The sequence below is a fragment of the Cupressus sempervirens genome, chromosome 1, assembly GCF_028749045.1.
Source record: "Cupressus sempervirens isolate cs-2001-9-10 chromosome 1, ASM2874904v1, whole genome shotgun sequence".
NCBI classification, from domain to species: domain Eukaryota; kingdom Viridiplantae; phylum Streptophyta; class Pinopsida; order Cupressales; family Cupressaceae; genus Cupressus; species Cupressus sempervirens.
In genome coordinates this window covers 515,416,991-515,441,140 of record NC_143118.1, presented here as the reverse complement: position 1 = coordinate 515,441,140, position 24,150 = coordinate 515,416,991, and the positions used below count along the sequence as shown (strand labels likewise).

Sequence of the window (24,150 nt, the reverse complement as noted above, 5' to 3'; positions counted from 1 at the left end):
TCGTAATCGATCCCATCCATGAACTAAGTGTGATATCTGCAACACTCCAAATAGAATCGCTCTAAGACAATACCCTTCAAAAGTTTTAATAGGTGGCTTCCTTGACATAAATGAATTTGATATGGTTGAATACTGCCGCTGTGCTTGCTGTATTATAATAGAACTTTTTGCTATGAAACTGAGCCTCAACTCTCTATTATGTTATGCCATTATATACACCCCTAAATTGCTGGAGGACAATATTTTATCGCAACACTCAATGAATACAACATCAACAATTTGAAGCACAATTGCTTCTGATAACTTAAATGCCTCCACAACAGCTTGATTCACAATGAAATAAATATAACTTGGAACAGTATATAAGCTAATTGAAAAATGAGCAGCAATTCTAACTTAAGAAATCGACCAATCACTCCAATCCTATAGCCCAGACTCATTACTAATAATTGTGCTTGGGTCTCAAATCCTACAATCAATCACATCCTCATCATGTGAATTAGAAAGATCTTCCTCATCAACCTCAAAAAGTGGATTATCAAATGTCAAATCAGCATCCATGCTAAATAAACAATTGTCAACCAATTGAATGTTTTCCATTTCATCTTGATGTTCTAGTGGTACCAACAATTTCGTGGGGTAGCTATCCAAGTCATAAGTCTATTGAATCCTATCAAGTTCCTTGATCACTCCCTGAAAAACTCAGTCCTTCCCTTGTTCTCTTGTTCCTTGAATTGATTAGTGACCAAAGTCTGTTTTTTTGGATTCTTGAAGGGCAACCAATTATAGCCAATATCTCTTGAGTGGCGTTAATCTTCCAATTGAGTTTTTTAACCTCATTCTCTTCTTCTCTTAATTGTTTAGCATATATTTAAACAACCTTTAAGAGGTGATTCCCGCCTGAATGTAGACATAAATATTCTGATTTCCAAGTTTCAAAAGCTGTTTTGACCCACTATAAATGAGCAACATAAGACTCACCTTCTATGCCAGTTTATGCTTTTTCGATTGAGCCTTCTTGTCTTCAATAAGGTTGTGAATGTTATCATGGTGTACCAGTGCTGCAACTGTAATGTCCCCAAGATGATCTTGGTCGTTGGTGATCTTTGTATGAAGGCAATCTTTGTCCAAAGGGGATCTTGACCCAAAGGAGAACTTGATCCAAAGGGGAACCTTGATCCAAAGGGAAACTTGGTTCGAAGGAGATCTTGATCCGAAGGGAAACTCAACCCAAAGGAAAATTCAATTGGAAGGAGAACGCGATCTAAAGGGGATCTTGATCCGAAGGGAATGTCGATTTGAAGGAAAACTCGAACCGAAGGAGAAGTCGACCCGAATGAGAACTTGATATGAAGGGGAAGTCGATCCGAAGGGAATTTGGTTTGAAGGGAATCTCGATCCGAAGGGAAACTCAGTCCGGAAGGGATCTCGACCCGAAGGAGAACTCGATCCAAAGGGGAATTTCGATTCGAAGGGAAACTCGGTTTAAAGGGGATTTTGATCCGAAGGGAAACTTGACCTGAAGGAGAACTTGACCCAAAGGAGAACTCAAGCTGAAGGTGAACTCGATTCAGGGGGGATGCAGTGCAGCGGGGATGCCATACGGGATGTTGGTAGATTTGTCATCCATGTTCATACTTGGTTTGAATCAACTCTTTGGAAAGTTATCAGATTTGTAAGTCGTAAGTTGGTGCAATTATATTTGCAAACAAAGATGGCGCTCCAGATGTGCTAGATCCGAAGCAAAGTAATACAAAGATGAAATAGGGTGAGGGTTGAATCCCACCGAAACCAGAATAGCCAAGTAGGGAAGATCTTTCACTTTTGAAATGGCGAATAATTTTGAACTCCAATTGGGATTCATAGTACAAATTAAGTAATTCAAATTCACATAGCTACAACAACTAATCCAATAGACATATATACCCCGTCGGAGGAAAACTCTTGAGGTTGAAACAATGTGCCTACACAAGGCACAGTAAACACCACCTACAAAAAATTAAAGATGGGCCTAAGATATACAAAAATCAATCAAGACCCCAAATAAAGTTATTAATTTGTTTTATTTAATGACAAGGACATTATAGTCCCCCTCTCCCAAAAATTGCTTGTCCTCTAACAATTGTAAATTCGATTATGGGAAACCTTCGGTAATCAACTTCTTCAGTTTGGAGTCAGGCACCAAGCAGATCTTATCGTCGTAGTAGATGATATCATTAATCACTTTGTATCTTTTATTATGTATATAGCCATCTATCAATTGACATGCAAAAGTGTTTTTGGAGTACTAGACCAAGAAATGGCTTGCCAATCATCTAAGGAATGGGGTAAAGTGTTGATTGTCATGTTTTTACTTGCCACCACAGCATGAAAGTAAAATTTTGGGATTATATGATGCTTAAAAATGGCCTCCATCTTCTTGATTGTGACTTCCCTCGGTCCTTTATTTGACATTCCTCTTAGCAACACCTTCTTGCCATCTGTCTCAGATGAAAAGTCCATCCTCTTGAAGCTTTGGATGTACTGATCAAGGGTCTCCATCCACTGGATGCCCAATATGATATCAACATCAACGAGATCTATGATAGAAATCATTTGTCAAAGGATAGTTTCCCATGGAATGTTGAGCCTTGGAATCACGTGAGTGCAAGGTAACAAGGTCCCTCTGGCAGCCTTGACCTAAAATCCTCCATGCTCTACTGCATGCAAGCGCTTACAAGTGGCCAACGATGAATGGATGAAATTGAGGGTGGCGCTACTATCAATCATGACTTTGACTCATTTTTTATGAAGTGTGCCACGAACCTTGAAGATACTACTTCTAATTGTTGTAGTGAGGGTTGCAATGGAACCCCCCTTTTGATAAATAACATGGATTGTGTCTGTAAATGTAATAATATTGCCATTGTTATAGTTATGTTTCAAATGCAGATTTGGATCTCATATAAGTATAAGAGAAGGTGACATGTCTCCAAGGTTTAAACATCATTAGTTAGTATAAAATAATATAACTAACCATATGTATAACATATACATTGTTACAATCAAATATCTCTTAGAAACACTCTGCAACTTTGCCGCCCGTTGCCGCTCCTTTTCAAATTTTGAATTCACTCATGGGGGGCCCTAAGCCTCCGGACCCTCCACTATGCCCGAAACTGCAGATGGTGTTAACCCTGCACAAAGATCTGGAAGTCACGAAAGACTGCTGTGGGACCATAGAGGTGGGGAGAACTCCCTTGGGAAATGTTGAACCGGCTGGTAGCCCAGTGGATGGTGGAAAAAAGCTGACTAATGGGACCATTGGAGGCTGGAAGAATGCGCTTGTGTGTTCTCGGGCGGTTAGAGATTCTGTGGAGGATCACAAGATTGCTCATGGTGCTAATGGGCCGTTAATATTCCTCTCGAATACTCTGGTGGACAGCGTTACCCCTAGCCTCAAACTTTGTGTTGTGGGAAGATTTGTTGCGTTTAGACCCACAATAGAGATGGTCCGGAAGTGGGTAAGTCAAAAATGGAAGATTAAGGGTAGTGTTAGCATCTCTGCGATGCCTAGTGGCCTTTTTTGTTTTAAATTCATGACAGAGGAAGATATAAATCTTATACTCTCGGGAACATGGTATTACGGCAAACACTATCTTGCCTTAACAAGGTGGCTCCCGGGCTTTGATGCTAGTGTAGAGCTTAACAAACTAGCTCCTGTATGGGTAAGGTTACCTGGTTTACCTTTAGAATTCTGGGATGAGAAGATTCTAAGGTGGATAGGAAATTCCTTTTGTCACTTTGTTACTACGAACATAGTGACAATGCAAAAATCCAGACTGGTGTATGCTAGATTCTGTGTGAATGTGGCACTAAATCGGGCTCTCTCGACTGTCATCACTCTAAAAACTAAATGTGGAGAGAGATACCAACCCATATAGTATGAGAATGCGGGACTTTTCCGTCAAAAGTGTGGACGTTTTGGGCATGTTATAGTTGACTATAAAGCTCAATTACAGAAGCAGAAACAAAAAGAAGGATCCCCAAGAATTGTAAAAGATACTTTCGGGGAATCGTCGGAAGCCCCAAGACTTGAGGAGGTGGTTGCGGTTGACCAAAACCTGGAGGCTAATATGATACAGGATAACCCTGTCAAAGGGTCTAGGGGACAAAGTGAACCTGAAGAGGGGGAAGCTTTAGAGGAAAAGAAGAAGATGGAAGAGTATCCATTTAGAAGGGAAATAGAGGAATTAATAAGGTCACCTGTAGGGAAACTTAAAGAAGGAGAAATGATGGAGGAAGGTGAAATAGTGGCACAATAATCCCTTTCTAGTACTCCAACAAGTTTGGGTGGTAAAGGCTTACAGGAACATATTGCTGTAGATTGTGCTCCATAGGAAAGGTTATACACCCCTCTGAGAATGAGGAAGGCAGAGATAGTAGCAAAAGTTATGGCAAGCTTGGATAAAGTTGAAAAGGAACTAAGCCTTGGTTCCCCACAAGTGGGTGATAATGAGGAATGGGAAGTACAAAAAAGGAAGAAAAGGGGGGAAAAGAACCATATGTCGAAACATGTGGTACAGTTGGAAGACTAACTAGTAGAGCAACCAGGACAAAACAAGCAGCAAGGGACGTCACCAGTGGTAAATAGCTTACACTGGAGACTGTAACAAGAGGTAAGAAATGAAATTTCTCTCTTGGAATTGAAGGGTATTAAATAACCCTCAGAAAAGTATGCTTTAAAACAATGCATATTTCAGGAGAAGGTGGACTGTGTGTTAATTCAAGAAGCAAAAATGTCTAGTGCTAATTTTGATAGATTAGTAAGTCATGTTTGGCTTAGGGCTGCCTTCATGCATATGGATGCTGATGGAGCCTCAATGGGTATTGCCACCATGTGGAACCCGTGTTCTATGATGGGGGTTGAGGTATGGAGAGATAATTTTTTTGTTATAATGGAGTTCCAAACTGGTAATCAAAGATGGGGGCTCATCAATATCTATGCTTCTAATAACAAGATAGGGAGAAAGGAAACTTATGGAAAGCTGGAAAGGATTTTAGAAACTATGAAGGATAAATAGTTAATGTGTATGGGAGATTTTAATACCCTCCTCTCATTCGGAAAAGTTGGGTGGAAGGACTACCCTGAAAGCTTGCAGGACCTTTATGATTTTATGGGAAAAATGTATTTCATTGATGTTGATCTGAGAGGGAACCCATTCACATGGACTAATAATAGAAAAGGAGGTGATCTCATTCAAGTAAGACTGGATAGATTGATGATGACGGGGAATTGGAATCGGTTGAGTAATTCCCTCTTGGAGAACCTCACAAGAATTGCTTCAGATCATTCCCCTTTAATCTTTCATCAGGAGGATGGTATTAAAGGTGGTCCAAAACCTTTCAGGTATGAGATTATGTGGCAATCCCACCTGGAATTCAAAGACCGAGTCCAAGAGTGGTGGAATATAAGGATTAATGGTACTGCTATGTACATATTAACTCAAAATTTAGATAATCTAAGGAGAAATGTTAAGGGCTGGGCTAAGAGCTCCTTTGGAGATTTGTTCAAAGTCAAAACAGATGTGGAGGAAAAGCTACTCAAGAAGAAGAAGAGTATATAAAAAAATAATTTGGATGAAGCTAGTCAAGAAGAAGAAGAGTATATAAAAAAATGGAACGATATCATTTTGAGGGAAGAAATATTTTGGAAGCAAAGATCAAGGGTTCAATGGTTAACTGAGGGAGACAGGAATACCAACTTTATTAATAGGTCGGCTTCGAATCATAAAAGAAGAAACACGATCAATAGGTTAGAAGGAGAAGGGGGGGAGAATATAAGGATCAGGAAGAAATGGGAAGACATGCAGTGGAATACTTTAGCAAGACTTATAAAAAGGATTTTAGATTAGGAAATTAAATTATTAGAAGAAGTTTGATAAATACAATTCCACAAGTGCTTGGAGATGTGGAAAATAATAGCATTCTAGGAAACATCACAGAGGAGGAAGTGAAAAGGGTTGTTTTTTCCATGAAAGCTTACAAGGTCCCAAAACCTGATGGTTTCCCCCCAACATTTTTCCAGCATTTTTGGGAGGTCATTAAAAATGAGCTAATCTAGGCTACTAGGGATTTCTTTAGAACGGGAAGATGCTAAAAAGGATAAATAGGACATTTATTGCTCTGCTCCCTAAGACTCTGACACTCATGAGTCTCCTGGACTTTAGACCTATAAGCCTGTGTATCACAGTCTATAAAATTCTTGCCAAAGTGTTGGTCAATAGGATCAAGCCCTTCCTCGAGAGCATCATAGGAGCACCACAAAAGGGGTTTGTGCTGGGAAGGCAAATTCTGGATGTCGCAATAACTACTCACGAGATCATACATTCCATGGAGAAAAGTAAAAGACTTGTTATGGCTTTCAAGTTGGATATATCTAAGGCATATGATAAGCTAAAGTGGGACTTCCTTTATGATGTGCTTGAAAGAGGGGTTTAATGATAAAGTCATAAACCTTATAAGGATGATGGTGGGCACTATACAATATGCGGTCCTACTGAATGACTCTCCTTGGGGCAACTTTGAAGTAGAAAGAGGCTTAAGGCAAGGAGACTCGCTTTACCCCTACCTCTTTATTATGGTGGCAGAGGTCCTGGGGAGATCATTTACCAAATTGGTAAATACGAGATGTGTTAAAGGAATTAAACCTGCTACCACTGCTGAATCTGAAGTATCACAACAATTCGTTGATGATACCTTTCTCTTTGGAGAGTCCTCTATTATGGAAGCTGGGGCATGGAAGAGTATACTTAGAAACTATGAAGACAACTTAGGTCAGCAAATAAACTACTTTAAAACTACACTTTATTTTTTTAACACTGATGCTCTTATGTAGAGGAGGATTAGGAATATCCTAGGCTGCTGGTTGGCTAACCTTCCGGATACTTACCTTGGCCTACCGTTAACCATTAAGGAGGTGACTAATGATTTCTGGAACACTATTGTTGAATGAATCCAAAAGAAGCTGGCAGGATGGAAAGGGGAAATCCTTAGTAATGCTGGTAAACTACAGCTACTCGTTGTGGCTTTACAGGGTATTCCAATATACTTTCTGTCCCTTTTTAACAAAGTAACGTGACTCGGACCCGGCAAGGGTAACTTGACTCGTGACCCAGCTCGGACTCGGAAATGACTCGGCGATGATTCGGCGGTGACTCGGCAAGGTGAAAAAATCTCAAAATTTTGAGATTTTTTAGGATTTAAAGAACATTCCATGCACCCATTATTCAATAAAGCTTAAAGACACAATAACATCATTAAATAGAAGATAATTTGATCATAATGCACATACTTAAAGTTAAAAGTCAAACATACATCGATTACATAAGTACACTGTACAATACTATAAAGGTAAATTGCTAAATACTATATTACTAGTAATTAAAGTTTAAACATTAGCTGAAGGAAATATTATAAAAGTAAAACATACAATCATATATAAAATGATAGATCCATGCAACCCATTAAAATGTATATGTAATATGTATTATGTATTATGAAATCCAACACATCAAGATTCAATGAATCAATAGTCATCATCAAATGTTCCAAATTCTGATCATATATTAAGTTAAACAAAAAGTTAAAACAAGACTATAGCTATGGCTCCTAGTCGAAGTCCTCATCATCATCCTCAAGCTCATCGTCATCGTCATCGTCATCCTCATCCTCATCCCCAACCTCAACCTCAGGCTCAGTATGATCTATAAAATGCCTCTTAGTAAGGTGTCTAAGGTAGGTCCTGGATGACTAATTAGCCATAGCATCAGCCTGTGAGGTGCCTCTAGGATCAAATGTAGTCTTTGGCTCTGCCAATGCCTGTGAGGTGCCACTAGGATCAACTGTAGTCTTTGGCTCTGCCAATGCCTGTGAGGTGCCACTAGGAACAACTAGAGCTCTTTGGTCCTCTGCTACCATAGCCAAAGCCTCAGCCTGACCCTCTCTATCTGCCTGGTCAATCCACTGTAGGTCCTCATTATCAAAGATAGGATCAGTAGCCTCAGTGATCCACTCAGACTTTGGATCAACCTCCTCTAAAGTAATCAGAGAGGTGTCACTATCCAAAATCTCCTTCATCCTAATGCGCAGGTTGTAATGCACAAAGACTAGCCTATTCATTTTCTCCATAGACAACCTGTTACACCTCTTTGAGTGGATGTGCTCGAACATGCTCCAATTGCGCTCATATCCAGAAGCGCTAATTGGCTGGCTCAAAATGCGGATGTCGATTTGCTTAAGGTTTTGGTTGAAGGCCCAAACATTTGCCACCATCTATTTGAATTTTGAAAAAAGGAAAAGAAAAAAATATTAGTCTCATTTCAAAATTTGAACTTTAAGGTTTAAACTTAAAGTTTAAAGCTAGAAATTTAGAAATTAGATTGTAGAAGGCTTAAGCTGCAATTTTTACTTGGTTGCAATTTTGTACGACCTTCTTTGCAAATTTCACTTGAAAAAATGGGCCTTGATGCATTATTATAGGCATCTATCTCAAGCAATATATCTGTGGCATTAGTGGCCATCTTCGATATCATATTATATAGGCCACTAAGAACCTCCTCATCTACCTTGATATCTTCACAGAAACGGTATGCCGGATTGAGTTAATAGGCTACTGCGTGGGTGGGCTTATAAAGCTGATTTTGCCATCTCCTATCAATTATGTCCCAAATAGGGCCATAGTTTTCCTCAACTCCAACATATTTGGCCTTAATAGCCTCCTTGACTCTATCCATGCCCTCATAAATGTAGCCCATCGAGGGCTTCTCGCAGCAACTTGTAGGAGGGCTACAAGGGGCTTAGTGATCTATAAAACAATTAAACAAAAATACAATTTAGTGAATGGTGAAACTTTGCAAAGTTGCACAATGAAAATAAAACAAAAATATATATGAGATAAATTAATTTATAAAATTTTAAGACTTAAGCTTTTAAAATTTAAATTACCTCCACAATCTTCAAACATGGCTTCCAAAAACTTTCATCATCATAAATGCATTTTGTTGCATCTATCCCTGCAAGGCTGGTGGCAAAGGAGGAGGAACTCCATTCTGGACCAACAAACATGCACCTCAAAGCTAACCTTCAACTCAGCAAAGATTTTAGTGTGATAAAATTAGAGGCAAATCTTGTGATACCAGGACGAGCCAACTCCTTTCCCTTCGTGTATTTCCTCATATTGCTGAGGACCAAGGCATGATTATAGATCAACTTACAAAGATTTTTGGCCTTGGTAACACATGATTTCACTCGTACAAGCTTGCCAATATCCTCTAACATGAGGTTGATGCAATGGACCGCACGTGGAGTCCACAAGATTTTTGGGTGTCTCTCCATCAAAAGTTTTCCTGCAGCAATTTTAAATTAGTTAGTAAACAATGAAAATTTTTGATGTATTAAAAAATTTTTAATTTTCAAAATTTAATGAAAAACTAAAACAAATATTTTAGAAGTAGAACTTAGAAAGTTAGAAGTCAAAATTTTACCTGCAGCAACATAATTAGCTGCATTATCAGTCACCACTTGGACAACATTCTCTTGCCCCACCTCCCTTACGACCTCCTCAATAGCCTCACGTAAGTATTTTGCATTTTTCACATATGAGGAAGCATCTATAGACCTCAAAAACATGGTGGATCTTGAAAGTGAAAATTAAACAAAATAATTGTCATTCAAGAATCAAGAATCAATAGTCAATAAATCAAAATTTTCGTTATTCAATAATACATAAAATTTTAAATTTAGAATTCAAGAAGTAGAGGATGATGAATTACCTTCGCTAGAAACAAGAAAATTTAGGAGGGTTCTATTCCTCCTATTTGTCCATCCATCCATCATAATAGTAAACCCCTTTTGACTCCAAATTTTTTTATGGTCCTCCAACTCAAGTTTCATCTCCTCAGCCATATCTAGTAAGAGGGGGCCACTCAACTCATCTTCAGTGGGGGCTTTGAACCCCGCACCACTGATAAAAATTGTATTAATCATTCCCTACCAATAAAGAGTCCTATTACATTTATAAAAACATTTTAATTAGCATATTTCAAATTTTCAACATCAAGTTAAAACTTAAAAGTATAAAATTGAATTTAAATTTTAAAACTTAAAACGTAAAACAATCAAATATAAATGAAGTTGAAATACCTGGCTGCTATAAATAGAATGTTGCAGAAAAACCAAAACTTGCAAATTGCTCTTATTCCAGCTTCATGTACCTTCCTAGCCCAAGCTCTCAAGTGAGGGTTGTGCACCGGGAGTGGAATGCGGTACAAAAAAATTGTCCAACCTAGATTTTCTGACTCTATGACGAAAGGTAAAATTAGTAGGCCTAGTACTACTAGAAGGGGCAATAGCCATAGCAGTAGCACCACTAGCAATGCAAGGAATAGATGTAGAAGAAGTACGACTAGCAGAAGCACTAGGACAATAGGGGGGAAGTGAAGAACCTTCTCCAACACAACCTACTGACTTTAAAACATTTCCAAATGAGCGTGGAAGGGAACTAGAACCAATCTTAGCTAACTCTTGTAATTGATTTTTTTTAATTCCTTTTCTTGTTCATATTTTTCCAAGGCTACATAACAAAAACGTTGAGCCTCAACAGTTGCAAGTCTATGAGGCTCAGTATCATGACCACGTATGCCAACAATATGGTATTTCAATCTATTTATCCTCCACTATTAATGGTTTTGCAAAATAGGCATTTTGTTTGAGTTCTAGTTCTACTCGGAAAGTCTATGGTGAACTTCCAACAGTCATCCTTTTTATTGCCTTTAGAGAGTTTGGGTTTTTTACCTCCAGGGGCCATTATGAGTAAGGAAAAATGTAAAGGTTGCTGCAATAAGACGTTATAGACCAAATATTACCATTTAAGCATTGTATTTTATGAAAAAATTCATCCAAAAAACCCATAAGCATAGAGAAAAAAATCATCAAAATCTAAAAAATCAACTCTTACCTCTTTTAAATGATTTGGGAAGTGTTGAGAAGAGCTCCTATAAACTCCTTGATGATCTAAATGCAAGCTTTTCTCTTCTTCCTTTCAGCTGGTTGCAAAACAAGGACATTCTATTTCTCTTCTACCTCTCTCTCTCTTTCTTCTTCTCACAATAGAGTGTTATGGAAGCGCTTTTAGGGTTATAAGAGTGAGTAAGAAGAAAAAATATATTAAAAAAGTATGCAAAAATTAATATTTTAACCTTGCCGATTTTATGCTGCCGCGGTTGAGTCAAGCAACCCGAGTTAGGTGAGTCACCTCGTGACTCGTGAGTCAGGTGAGTCATGCGAGTCACTCCACTTGACACGCCGCTTGCGAGTCATGGGTCATAATGACTCGGTTAGGCATTCCTGACTCGCTGATTCGAGTGACTAGCGGCAAGTCACGTTACTTTGCTTTTTAAAATAAATCAAAATATGGCAGACAAAATTAAGAGAATACAGAGGAATTTCCTTTGGTCAGGTACAGAGAAAAAGAATAAAAAATCTTGTCAATTGGGAGGATGTTGGCAAACCAAAGGAAAGGGGGGACTGGGAGTGGGAAGGCTTAGAGATTTGAATAATGCCCTCCTTCCTAAAATCGGATGGTGACTGGGAGAAAATAATATGGATTGGAGCAATATTATGAAAGCCAAATACCTTTCTAACTCCCTTTTCGCTCATAATCTTTTTAACAATGACCTTCCCGGGGGATTTTAAATATGGATGAATATTGTCAATAGCAGAGGTATGCAGAGGGAAGGGGTAAGGTGGATTATGGGTAATGGGCAAAAAATCAAGTTTTGGGAGGATAATTGGATGGGGGGGAAACCACTGGTTTACAATAAATTTAGAAGATTAATGGAGAAGTTGAAGACAGAGATGGGGCTAAGAGTGGGGATCATATTGACCCTAGAACGAAGTGGAAGAAATTGCAAAAAGATACATGTTCTCAGGAGGATATCCAATTTCTTAATGAACTGGAAGAGGTGATTGAAGCACAAAGACCACCAATTCTAGGTCAAGAGGATAAGGTGGTATGGGATTTAACTCTTACTGGTAATTTTATTGTCAAGTCGGCTTACAAGCAACTCTTTAGAAAGGACTTTTGCCCCATAATATGGTGTAAAGTTTGGATTAGTAACCTTATACCCAAAATAATTTTCTTCTGGTGGATTGTTCAACATGGTAAAATATTATCACTGGATAATCTAAAAGAAAGGGGTTTTTTTTAATTACAAACAGATGTTATCTATGCAAAGAAAAAGAGATTATCTCTCATCTCTTCCTTGAATGCCTATATTCCCTAAAGATCTGGTTGTTGGTGTGGGAGAAATTTGGACTAAGCTGGGTGATGAAGGAGAGCTTAAGTCAATTTGTGCAAAACTGGGACTGTCCCTTTTTTCATCCCAAGTTGGTATTCTTATTGGAAGATTGTCCCACCATATATTTGCTAGCACTTATGGAAAGAAAGAAATGATAGAATCTTTCGTGAAGAGGAAAGACCTGAGGAGGTAGTTATGGGAATTATGGAGAAAATGCTGAAACAAAATATAAGGATTGCTAAATGTAAGATACCGAAGGAAGAACCAGGTAGGAAGGAATGCCAAATAGCAGAAAAGTGGGGTATTCAATGGAATTTTAAGTAATTCAATAACTCTAAGGTTATCAAGAGGCAGCAAACAAGATGGAAACCACCAAGAATAACACAACTTAAGCTGAATTTCGATGGTGCCGCAAAAAAGGAAATAGGGGTGGTGGGCGAAGTTCTGAGGAATAGAAATGGTGATGCGCTACTAGTCTACTTTGGGAATGTTGGAGGGGGAAGTAACAATTTGGTTGAATCGATGGCTCTACATTAGGGTCTACAATTGATTAGTGAAATGCAAATAAAAGAAATAACTATAGAAGGTTACTCCAAATTAATAATTTATATGGTGAAGGGAGCTTCTCAGCCCAGCTGGAATATCCAAACTATCATCATGGACATTAGATATATCATAAATGGGATGGAAAAAGTCCAGTTGCAACACATATATAGGGAAGGTAATATGGTGGTGAACGTTGCGGCTACCGTGGGGTTTGAATTAAAGGAAATGACATGTTGGAGAAGCACGGATATGCTAGAGGAGGAAATTAAGACCCTGATCTGCAAGGAAGGGGGGAACAAAAATTAAGCATGGCTAGACAAATAAAGATCAGTGCAATTTTGGTAGGATTATATCTAGGAAGGCGATATTTTTTAAATTTAATAAAAAGAATAAGGGAAAGATGATGAGACACTGTCGTACATACTAGATAATAAATAGTTGCGATTTGAGATATGAGTTACTTCGCCATTATGGTAACATAATGTGAAGTTTAAATTATTTCCTTTTTGAAAGTACAAAAGACAGTTTCGGATGTTGTCAAAGATTTTAGGGATGGTAGAGTAATGATACCAAGCATGCACAAATCCCATAATGAAAATGAATGGGATTTCGAAGCGCCCAGAAAACTTGCTTGCAAGAAGTTTAGAGACCCTATAGAGGCTAATTGCATCATTGTTGTGCTGTTGATGTTTAATAATATTAATAATATCAGTGTTGACAGAAAGATTAATGACAGGAATGTTCAAATGCAAATTACTGAAGTTGGTGGATTAAGAGTTAGCGGGGAAGAAATGGGTGGAGTTTTGAACCGACTGGAGCCCACAAAAATAGAAAATTTCAAAGATAGGATGGGAACCTGGTTCTTGTTAAAAGAAGGGGGTTTTCTTCCTTACATGCAAGCAATGGCAGGGTATGATGAAAATTGTTCTTTGCAGTTTGTGAATGGGTGGAATGACCATAGGGTCACCATTAATGGTATTACGTTCCAAGTTAATGAAGAGGTTATTACTATGGCTATTGGGTTGTCTATAAAGGGGAAGAAATGGAAGAAGGTTACGAAGACGACGGATGAGGCCAACATGAATAGTTTTTTTGCAGAAAATGAAGAACCTGTTTGCTATAGAGGAGGCTTCCGAAGGGATAAGCTACCAGCTCCTTGGGAGGATGTCTGTCTGGTGTTAATGAAGTATCTCACACTCGAAGGTGGGTTTGGAGTTTATTATTATTATCAATTTCCCCTTATGAACCATTTTAGAAATAGAGACTTCATTTCTATTTCGTTCTTTCTGTTACATTCCCTTGAGGATATGATTAGTGATTTTAGGGAGAAGAGTAAGGGTAATAATTTTACCATCATCCACCAGGGCCGGATTTTTAGACTTTATCAGTGCCATCTTGCCCTTTGTTACCCTAGGGTTGTCGTGGTTGAAAATCAATGCCACCACCAGAATTCCCCGTCGAGTACTAGCACTACTATTAGAATCCACACTTTGCGCCCTTCCCCTAGTAGGGAAAATAAGAAAAAGAAAACCCTTGTGCTGGTCACTAAACATAAGGGTAGTAAAAAAATTAAAATTGCAAAACCAGTGGAGGTGGAAATTGAGGAGTCAGAAGAGGAAGGAGGTGGAAAGGGTAGGAGAAGGTCGGGAAGGCTTGCAAAAACACAGGCAGGGTATAAACAAAAAGCAAATAGATATAGGGTGGATGAGGCAGAGGAGGAGAGTTCTGAAAATAATGAAAGAGAATTGGAGGAGGAGAAACATTTTGACTCCAAGAGAGAAAAGGGGAATGAGGAGAAAGAAAAAAGTGAAAACTCTGTTGATAATACCTAGGTGTCTGCTAGTAATGCCATTACCACTGAGACTACACATGTGTCGGCGAGCTTTACCCTGTAGCCTATAACCTTTTGTGAGGACAGCAGCAAAGTGGACACCTCTCCCATTACCATCTCCTCCCTGGTAAAGGAAAAAACCAATGTTTTTACTAACCCTTAGGTTTTGTAGGATGAAAACCAGCCCTTGACAAAGACTAAGGAGGTGTATAAAAATGATGAAAAAGAAAACAAGGAAGAGGAGGAATATGATGAAAAGAAAGTATAGCTGGAAAAAAGGGTCAAATCCTTAGAGGAGGGGTTTAACTCCTATAAATTTGCACTAAAGGTTACTCATGCTGCTGCTACCACCCTCCAATTGCTGGCACAAGAGAAGGATGAAAAGTGGTTGGACATGGAGGATAACAAGCTCCTCTATAAGTTTCTTACTGAGGATTGGGCCAAGGTGATCCTGGTTGGGAAAGGAAAGGAAAAGGATAAAAAATAAAAGTGGGGTTTTATGTCTCTAGTTGTTTTTTGCTTTCGGTTGCTATCTGGTTTGCTAGTTTACAACTATTACTTAGAGTTGGGTTGGCTTGTTTGCTAGAAATTTTAATGTCCCTAGTTGTTTTTTGCTTTCGGTTGCTATCTGGTTTGCTGGTTTACAGTTATTACTTAGAGTTGGGTTGGCTTGTTTGCCAAAAATTTTATATTCTGAACTTCAATAGTATGTTAAATATTATAGGTTTGGATATTAGAATTCCTGTTACTTTAATAGTTGTTAATGATAGTGTGCTGTTTTTGGGGTGGGTTGGTTTGTTTATGCCAACGGATTATACTTTGAACAATCATAGTATGGTTAATATAATTGTTAATTTAGTTTGGTAAACTCTCTACTAGCTGGTTGTTTCTTGGTTGTTAGGGTAGTTCTCTGCTACAGTGATGTCTCCTGTTGGTTTTTGCTAGTAGTGTGCTGGTTGCCAACATTTTGTTTGTAAGGGCCGACCCCCTTGTTTTGGTCGCTTTATATTTCAAAAACATATACATTATTATATATATATAAATAATATAATATAATATATATATATGTATATGTATATATATATATATATATATATATATATATACACACACACACACACACACACATATATATATTATCATCAATAATGATCATATCAATTTGACTGTAACTACAACCTTAACACTCCCTCTTAGTCAGGAAGGATTGATACAAAACATATTATGTTCTCGAGTATACAAAGAGATATCACCGCAGTATGATATTCCTAGAATGACATATTTAATGATATCAATATAAGTCCATCAACACACACATATATTATATATATGGAATTTGCTACGATTCATAATGAGACTAAATTTCTCAACACGTTTTCTTTTAGCAAGGAGGGAAATTAAGCAATCTAAAACAAGATTAAATGTCACCTTAAGTGTGGTCTATGATAGATTTAAGTTATGGTGTCCAACAAGATCTGGCCTAAAGAACCATAACAAATGATTTTCATGGTGTCAAACAAAATCTGGCCTAATAACCATGATGGATATCAATGTGTCCGACAAAATCCAGCCTAATAACAATGACACCAATAATTTTCATCGTGTCCGGCAAAATCTGGCCTAATAACAATGATAACACTTGCTCCAACACATTTTGGTGTTAGGATTTAGGTCTACTATTGATAAGATTGTCACCTTTCAATAGTTACCTTTTGTTTGTTATCATAACTTCTGGCACTTCGAGACAACGACTTAATGTAGTTTGTTATGATAACAGGTCCAGCTATTGATAAGATCGTTACCTTTCAATAGCTCCCCTCTAAATATATACATCAATGAAAGATCGCTACATTTTATGACATAATCACAACAGCATCATCTAGTAACTCACATGATATCCACCATGAACCAAGTCAGAGGGTGGACCTACCATAGTTGGTACTAGAGGGTGGAACAAAGGGTTTTCACTTCATACTTCTCTCTCATAGAAGAGAGTGTATTATAAAGAATTTATCTTAGAACTTCTCATAGAGAAGATATTATCCACAAAGGATTGCATCTCAAAATTTCTCTCTCTAAACATCGATCCTAGGAGGTTAGGTCCTCTAGTTACTTCTTTAGAAACTCTCTTCACCCAAGTATGCCTGTCGAACTCACTAGGAATTTGATATCAGTTTTCTGATTTTCTGGTGATAAGTCATCACTTCCTCATGATATATGTACGAGTAGGCCCATCAACATCATGCAATCAACTACATGTATTTCTAGACTCCCTCTAAGTATCAATCTTCTAAGCTCCTACGTTGCCTTTGATGAAGTGTCATACTCCCTCTTAATGTAGAAGATTCTCATAATCTCAATCATCAAAGATGAGAGCCTCATTTTATCCATCTTGATCATTAGGGTCTTTGAAGTTACTATGATTAGGTTGAGTCTACACAGTATCTGGTAGCATGTGTAAAGTACCAACTTTCTTTTCCTGTAAGAACATCTTCGAACATAAAGGAAAAGATCAAGGCAAATAACCTTTATAGTATGTATAGAAATTACAAATAAGAGAGAGATAAATGTCAAAAATAAGAATACTTATCTACACATGAAGATTCAAAATTTTTCTTTTTAGATTATTTGAGAATGTAACATCTTCCCTCTAAATAAAGTTCAAGTAGGAATGCAACATTCACTATTATTCCCCCACAATGTAAAATTTCCACTCATTCTTATATTGTTGAACAATTTTGTAAATATGACAACTCCTTTCTAAGTTCCAACTTGCTCTTTTCGTCCATTGAAGGCCCAAACATTCATTTTAGCTTAATAGTATAAGTGAACACAAACTCGTTCATAATATGCCAATATCTTAAATGAGTATGATTGTGGCACTTGAATGACTCTACAACTCATACGTCATGTTTCATTTATCATTTATCCTAGATGGTTTAATTGAAGTCACTGCTTTCTTATGATGTACACAAGGGGTAGTCTCATTAAAATCACATAGTTACATGAATTATAGTCCTCTTGACTATTATAGTTTATTGATCACTGAAGATTCCATCACAACATAGTTTTACTCCCTTTGAATCAATATGATCGAGATCACTGAAGTTTGACAAAACCATATCCTCTATCTGCTCCCTCTCTTTCAAGGTTGCAACTAATGAAATGTCAAATGTATGGCTCCCTCTTAATCTCAATCTCCCTCTTCCTGTAATAACATTCTTGGAGGATAGGATCAATGCAAATAACACTTATAGGACATATTGGGAATATAAGTAAGTGAGACTAATATAATACTCAGTTTAAGATCTTTGCAATATAGATAATTTATAAACTAATATCATTCCCTCTTACTTTGAGAATGATCCCCATTATATAAGGAGTAAATATTATATATCATGTATGAACATTTACATCGCTATATAATTGAACATGAATTCACACAAAAATGAAATAAAGTATAAACTTACCTCAATACTTACCTTAACACGAGGCCCCCCATTGTTGACATAGCGGATCCCCAATTTTAATCCCACGAGGTGTCACTTTTATGATGCTCGTCAAATTACCTGATCTTGAGAGGGGGGGGGGGGGGACTATTCCATCATGTCTTTCTTGTGCATTGGGTAGCAAGGATGGGTAATTGTTTTTATTAATTTATAACTCTCTCTCCCCAGAAATATACTTTCCTTTATTCCTGACAACAATATAGAACCTTCTACACCAGCAATAGTTATAACCTTCTGCATCAGTAATATATAGAACCTTCTACACCATGTTATACCGTAGAAGAGGTCTTCAACTAGAAATGAGGGCCAACGGCTTTGCCCTGCATTTAGCATTAATAGTAGGGGAGGCTAGGCATTTGGTTTAATTCTACAAGCTTGAGCTCATGCTGCTCATTGTTTCTAAGAGCTCATACTACCCTCATGTCGCTACAAGATCACACTTCATGATATTAACAACGACTCTTAATTTCAAAATCAATCACCGATATTGGAGAAAAATTGGCAGAAAGTAATATTATTATGTTTTGTAATTACACTTATGATAAATATATATGGTCCTCTATCGAAATAATGCAAGCTTTGTCACACAATTGAATCCCCATATAATCACGAAAGGATATGGTTTAGAATCGCAATGTCTTTTGTTTATGAAAAGTGCAAATTGCAAATAGCAATTTTGATTAAAATCTTTCTAATAAAACTTCTGATTATATCCATAGGATGGCAAGATTCGATGCTTAATCCTGTGCCCACTCTTTCTTGTTAATGTATGTTTTTCTAGCTCAATTGATAGTGGGCCTCTTGCCTATGTGGTATGGATCACATGGTCACCTAGTTCAAATTCGTTGACGGTCTTCACAAACACTGAGTGCATTACTTTCTTTTCCTCTTTATTTGATCACCATAATTTTCGTACTACCTTTACCTTGTGCGAAAGCCATATAAAATATGGTATTTATGTTTAGACCAAAATCCTTAGAAATTCGTAAACAATTGCTTCCTAGCATAGCTTTGCTGATTGCTTGTTTTTATATGATCACTATCACTTGCACGAGCTTCTCGCTATTATATCACTTAACATCACTTAAAGGGTTACTTGCTTTTCGAGGTTATTTTTATTGACATGTTCAGTCTATAATTTTTCTTTTATTTATAAATCGATTAAAACTCTTGACGGCATGAGTGGAATCTCAGAAACATAATCACTCTCGATGCCTGAGATCCCTTGACAACTTCCTCCATTGGTGATGGGGACACAACCCAACAACAGAATAGACACAATAGAAAGGGGGAATTATATTAACTGAGAAAATATGCCAATACAAACAGTGCAGAGAAAATAAACTTCAAAACATGCCCTACAGGCTTACAATAGCATAAATCTGGAGAAGATTTCTCCTTTTAGCACCTCCTCTCAAGCTCCAATCCGAACTGCTTTTTACAATGCCAAAATCTCCTTAAATAGACCCCGGAGGGTTAAGGACTAGGAGTACATTCTAGAAAGTGCTAGTAGGCATCCACCGACAAAATAGAAGGTTCCAGAAGCCGCGTTAGAAGTCGGTGCAAATCTAGAAGAATCCAGAAACGGTAGCCGAACTTCTGGGAGGCATAACTTTTGAACCGTAGCTCCGATTGACGAACCGTTTACATTTTCGGAAAGCTCTCGAAGCGCTCTATAGCCCTATGGACCAGCTTCGCTCGTCCCCCATTTTCCGACCCTTTTCGAGGTCATTTAATGCCCCAAACCTGACTTCGAAGCATTCTTAGGAGGTCTCCAAAACCCGAAAAACTGCAATAACTTTCAAACCGTGGGGCCTTTTGACCTGATTCTTTTTCTGGAATGCTCTAAATCCCAATTACATTCATCTGGCCAAGTCGCACCTTCTAGGTCACCAAAATGATGGTCAAATTGCATGCTCCTATTTTTTCGGGATTTTCAGATGTACTGATAGTTGAACTATGAGAGTTGGAACCTTTATTTGGGCCAAATGGGTATCCAAAAATGTGAAGACATAAAATAGAAACTAAGTCTAAGTACATTTTTTTTTTGGTGACACAGGATTGCCCTTATACCTCTGGATGCTCCTGCATCAGACACCCAGGGTAGATTGAAAAGTGACCCTGTCACTTTATGGATGGTAGAGGAAATCCCAAATGGGAAACCTCAGCTGCTGAAATCCAAGTTGAGTCCTCGATCGGCCGTCCTTTCCATTTTACCAAATACTCTTCATACTGCCTGTTTCTGGTACTCCTACCCACACGATGATCTAGAATGTCTTCTATCTCCTCCTTCTTGGAAGCAGGAATTGGACATGGCTCTAAAACCAGCTCTTCATTTGCACCATCATCATGATACTCTATTAAATCTGCAATGTTGAAAATGGGAGAAATGTGAATACCATCTGGCAGCTCCACCTCATATGCATTTCCTGAGTTATGTTTCTTCAAAATTTTGCAGGGGCCAAATTTCTTCATTTTCAGCTTGTTGTAAGTACCAACTGGAAATCTTTCTTTTCGTAAGTGCACCATGACTAGATCCCCTACTTGAAATTCCTTATGTCTTCTCCTTGCATCAGCCCTAGCTTTATACTCTTGATTCATCTTGATAATGTGTGCTTGAACCTCCTCATGTAGATGCTTGATGTGTTCAGCAAATTCCTCAGCTTCAGCACTTGTTCTCTCCCCTTGTTCTATCTTCCTCAATTCTGGTGCAGTCCTTGGGCTATTTCCATATACAATTTGAAATGGCGATTTTTCAGTACTCCTATTTACAGAGTTATTATAAGCAAACTCTGCCTGTGGTAGAATCAAATCCCATCCCTTGGGCTTATCTCCAACTAAACATCTCAGCAAATTGCCCAAATTTCTATTTACCACTTCTGTTTGGCCATCAGTCTGTGGGTGATGTGTGGAACTGAATTTCAAGTCTGTTCTCAACTTCTTCCACAATGTCCTCCAGAAATACCCCACAAATTTAGTATCTCGGTCAGAAACTATACTCCTTGGAAGACCATGTAGTCTTACCACCTCTTTGAAAAACAAGTCTGCAATATGGACAGCATCATGAGTTTTGTGGCATGGAATGAAATGTGCCATTTTGGAGAACCTATCAACCACCACGAATACTGAGTCATTACCCCTTTGTGTCCTTGGCAATCCAAGAACAAAATCCATACTTATGTCCTCCCAGGGCCTTGATGGAACAGGCAATGGCTGATATAGGCCAGTATTGTGACTAAACCCCTTGGCAACTTGACAAACCTGACAACTCTGTACAAACTTCTTCACATCCTGTGTAATTTGAGGCCAAAAATAATGTTCTCTAAGAATGGCAATGGTCTTATCCCAACCAAAATGTCCTGCCATCCCTCCACTGTGTTTCTCCTTAATCAAATTTTCCCTCATGGAACTCCTTGGAATGCACAATTGACTACCTTTGAACAACATGCCATCCTGAATCAAATAGTCTAACCACTTGGTTCTATCTACAGCAACAGGTTCTTTACAAGCTTTCCATGCTTCAGCAAAATCAGGATCCTCGAGGTACAATTCTTGAGTTCTTCAAACCCAACTACTTCAACCTGCATTGTTGTAAGCAACAACTGTCTCCTACTTAATGCATCTGCAACCCTGTTAGATTTTCCACTTCTATGCTTCAACACAAATGTATAACTCTGCAAGAATTCTACCCACTTCATATGCCTCTGATTCAATTTACCTTGGCTATTTAGGTACTGTAATGCCTGATGATCAGTATACAAAACAAATTCCTTTGGCAATAAATAATGCCTCCATTTCTTTAAGGCCTGAACTATTGCATAAAACTCTTGATCATAAACAGAATACTTCTTCTTTGCATCATTCAATTTTTCGCTAAAATATGCAATAGGCTTACCTTCTTGGCTTAATACAGCCCCAATAGCACTACCACTAGCATCACAATCCACCTGGAATACTTTTCTGAAATCTAGAAGTGCCAACACAGGCTATTCAGTCACCTTCTTCTTCAGCAATTCAAAACTTCTCGCAGCTGCTGCAGTCCATTTGAACTCTTTTCTATCCCCTCTTATTGTATCAGTTAGAGGTGCACATATGCCACTGAAATTCTTAATAAACTTCCTGTAAAAACTAACCAGACCATGAAATGATCTTACCTCAGTAGCAGACCTTGGAGTAGGCCATTCCAAGATGGCTTTTACCTTCTCTGGATCCATTTTGAGACCTTCAGGTGATATAACAAACCCCAAATAGACTAACTCCCTTTTTGCAAAGACACACTTCTTTAGATTAATTAATAGTTTCTCTTCCCTTAGCCTTTCAAGGACACTACGAATATGCAGTAAATGTTCTTCCAAAGTCTTGCTGAAAATTAAACTATCATCGAAATAGACAATAACAAATTTTTCCAAGAACTTCTTAAGTACCTCGTTCATGAGCCGCATGAAGGTGCTTGGGGCGTTCGTCAATCCAAAGGGCATGACTAACCACTCATAAAGACCCTCCTTGGTCTTGAAGGCTGTTTTCCATTCATCTCCTTCTCGAATCCGTATCTGATGATAGCCACTCTTCAGATCTATCTTTGTGAAGTACTGAGCTCCACTCAAGCAATCCATAAGATCATCCATCCTTGGTAAAGGAAATCGGTACTTGATGGTTATCCTATTTATAGCTCGAGAATCTGTACACATCCTCCACTCTCCATCCTTCTTTGGTGCAAGTTCTGCAGGTACTGCACATGGACTCAGGCTCTCTCGAATCAAGCCCTTCCTCAACAGCTCCTGAACCTGTCTATTTAGCTCCTCTGTTTCAGTAGGAGTCATCCTGTGAGCAGCCTTGTTAGGCAAACTAGCTCCTGGAATCAGATCTATCTGATGACTGATTTGCCTTACTGGTGGCAATCCATCTGGAACATTATCAGAGATAATATCTCCAAATTCTCCTAGTAAATCTGAAACTTCAAATGGTATTTCACTACTACCTTCTTTATCTTTCCTAGGAATCAAAGCATAGCACATACGCTGATGTTTCATGCCATCTAAAAACTTCCTTCCATCAACAAGACAAATCCTAGCACTGCTACATACCTTTTCACCTTCCTTTTTCATGGGCTTCAATTTGTGGCGAACTCCATCCTTTGTCAGAGAGTATGTGTTTACATGTCCATCATGTATTGCATGTCTATCAAACTACCATGGTCTACCCAACAATAGATGGCAAACATCCATCGAAATAACATCACAGAGAACTTCATCATGGTAACTCCCAATTTTGAATTTTACTAAACATTGTTCACTTACCAGGACCTTATGATCATCTTTTACCCAAGAAATCCGATAGGGCTGGGGATGTTTCTCCCTCTTGAGCTTCAGCTTAGAGCCCATCTCTTCGGATACCAAGTTATCAGTGCTACCACCATCAATGATCACATCACAACATTTATCCTCACACTTGCATCTGGTACGGAACAAACTCCTCCGTTGTCCTGGTTCATTTTCACCACTTAGTAGGACTCTTTCATTTACCAAGGTCTCTCCTCTTTCTGCATCCTCTGAATGTGATGATTGTGCATCCTCATCCACATGAGCAACCCTAGCTTGGCCCTCAGCTCTCCTATCTGTCCTTCCTTGTCGTTGAGGGCATTCAAAGGCACGATGACCTTCTTCATTGCAATGGAAATAGGTACCACGGAAGCCTCCTCTTCCTTGTCCACGTCCTCTACCTCTTCCTCTTTGATTTCCAAAGTCTTGATCACGGGAGCGGTTGAAACCCTCATTCCTCTGGTTCCTGCTAGTACCCTCATCTTCATTTTTCTTTTGAGTTACATTGCAGCCTCCAGATGATCTACCGCTTCCCCTTCCTCCTTGACCGCGCCCTCTTTGTCTTCCTTCAAACCTTTTACTCAGCTTCTCTTCAACTCGTAGGGCAA

At 38.4% G+C, this 24,150-nt stretch overlaps 1 protein-coding gene across 1 annotated transcript in view; it reads left to right on the top strand.

Annotated features, from left to right (window-relative positions):
* The window catches only part of LOC149578497 (Mitochondrial inner membrane translocase complex, subunit Tim44-related protein), a 220,744-nt gene that overhangs the window by 116,940 nt on the left and 79,654 nt on the right, over positions 1-24,150 (top strand). The gene's annotated exons all lie outside the window — the stretch shown is intronic.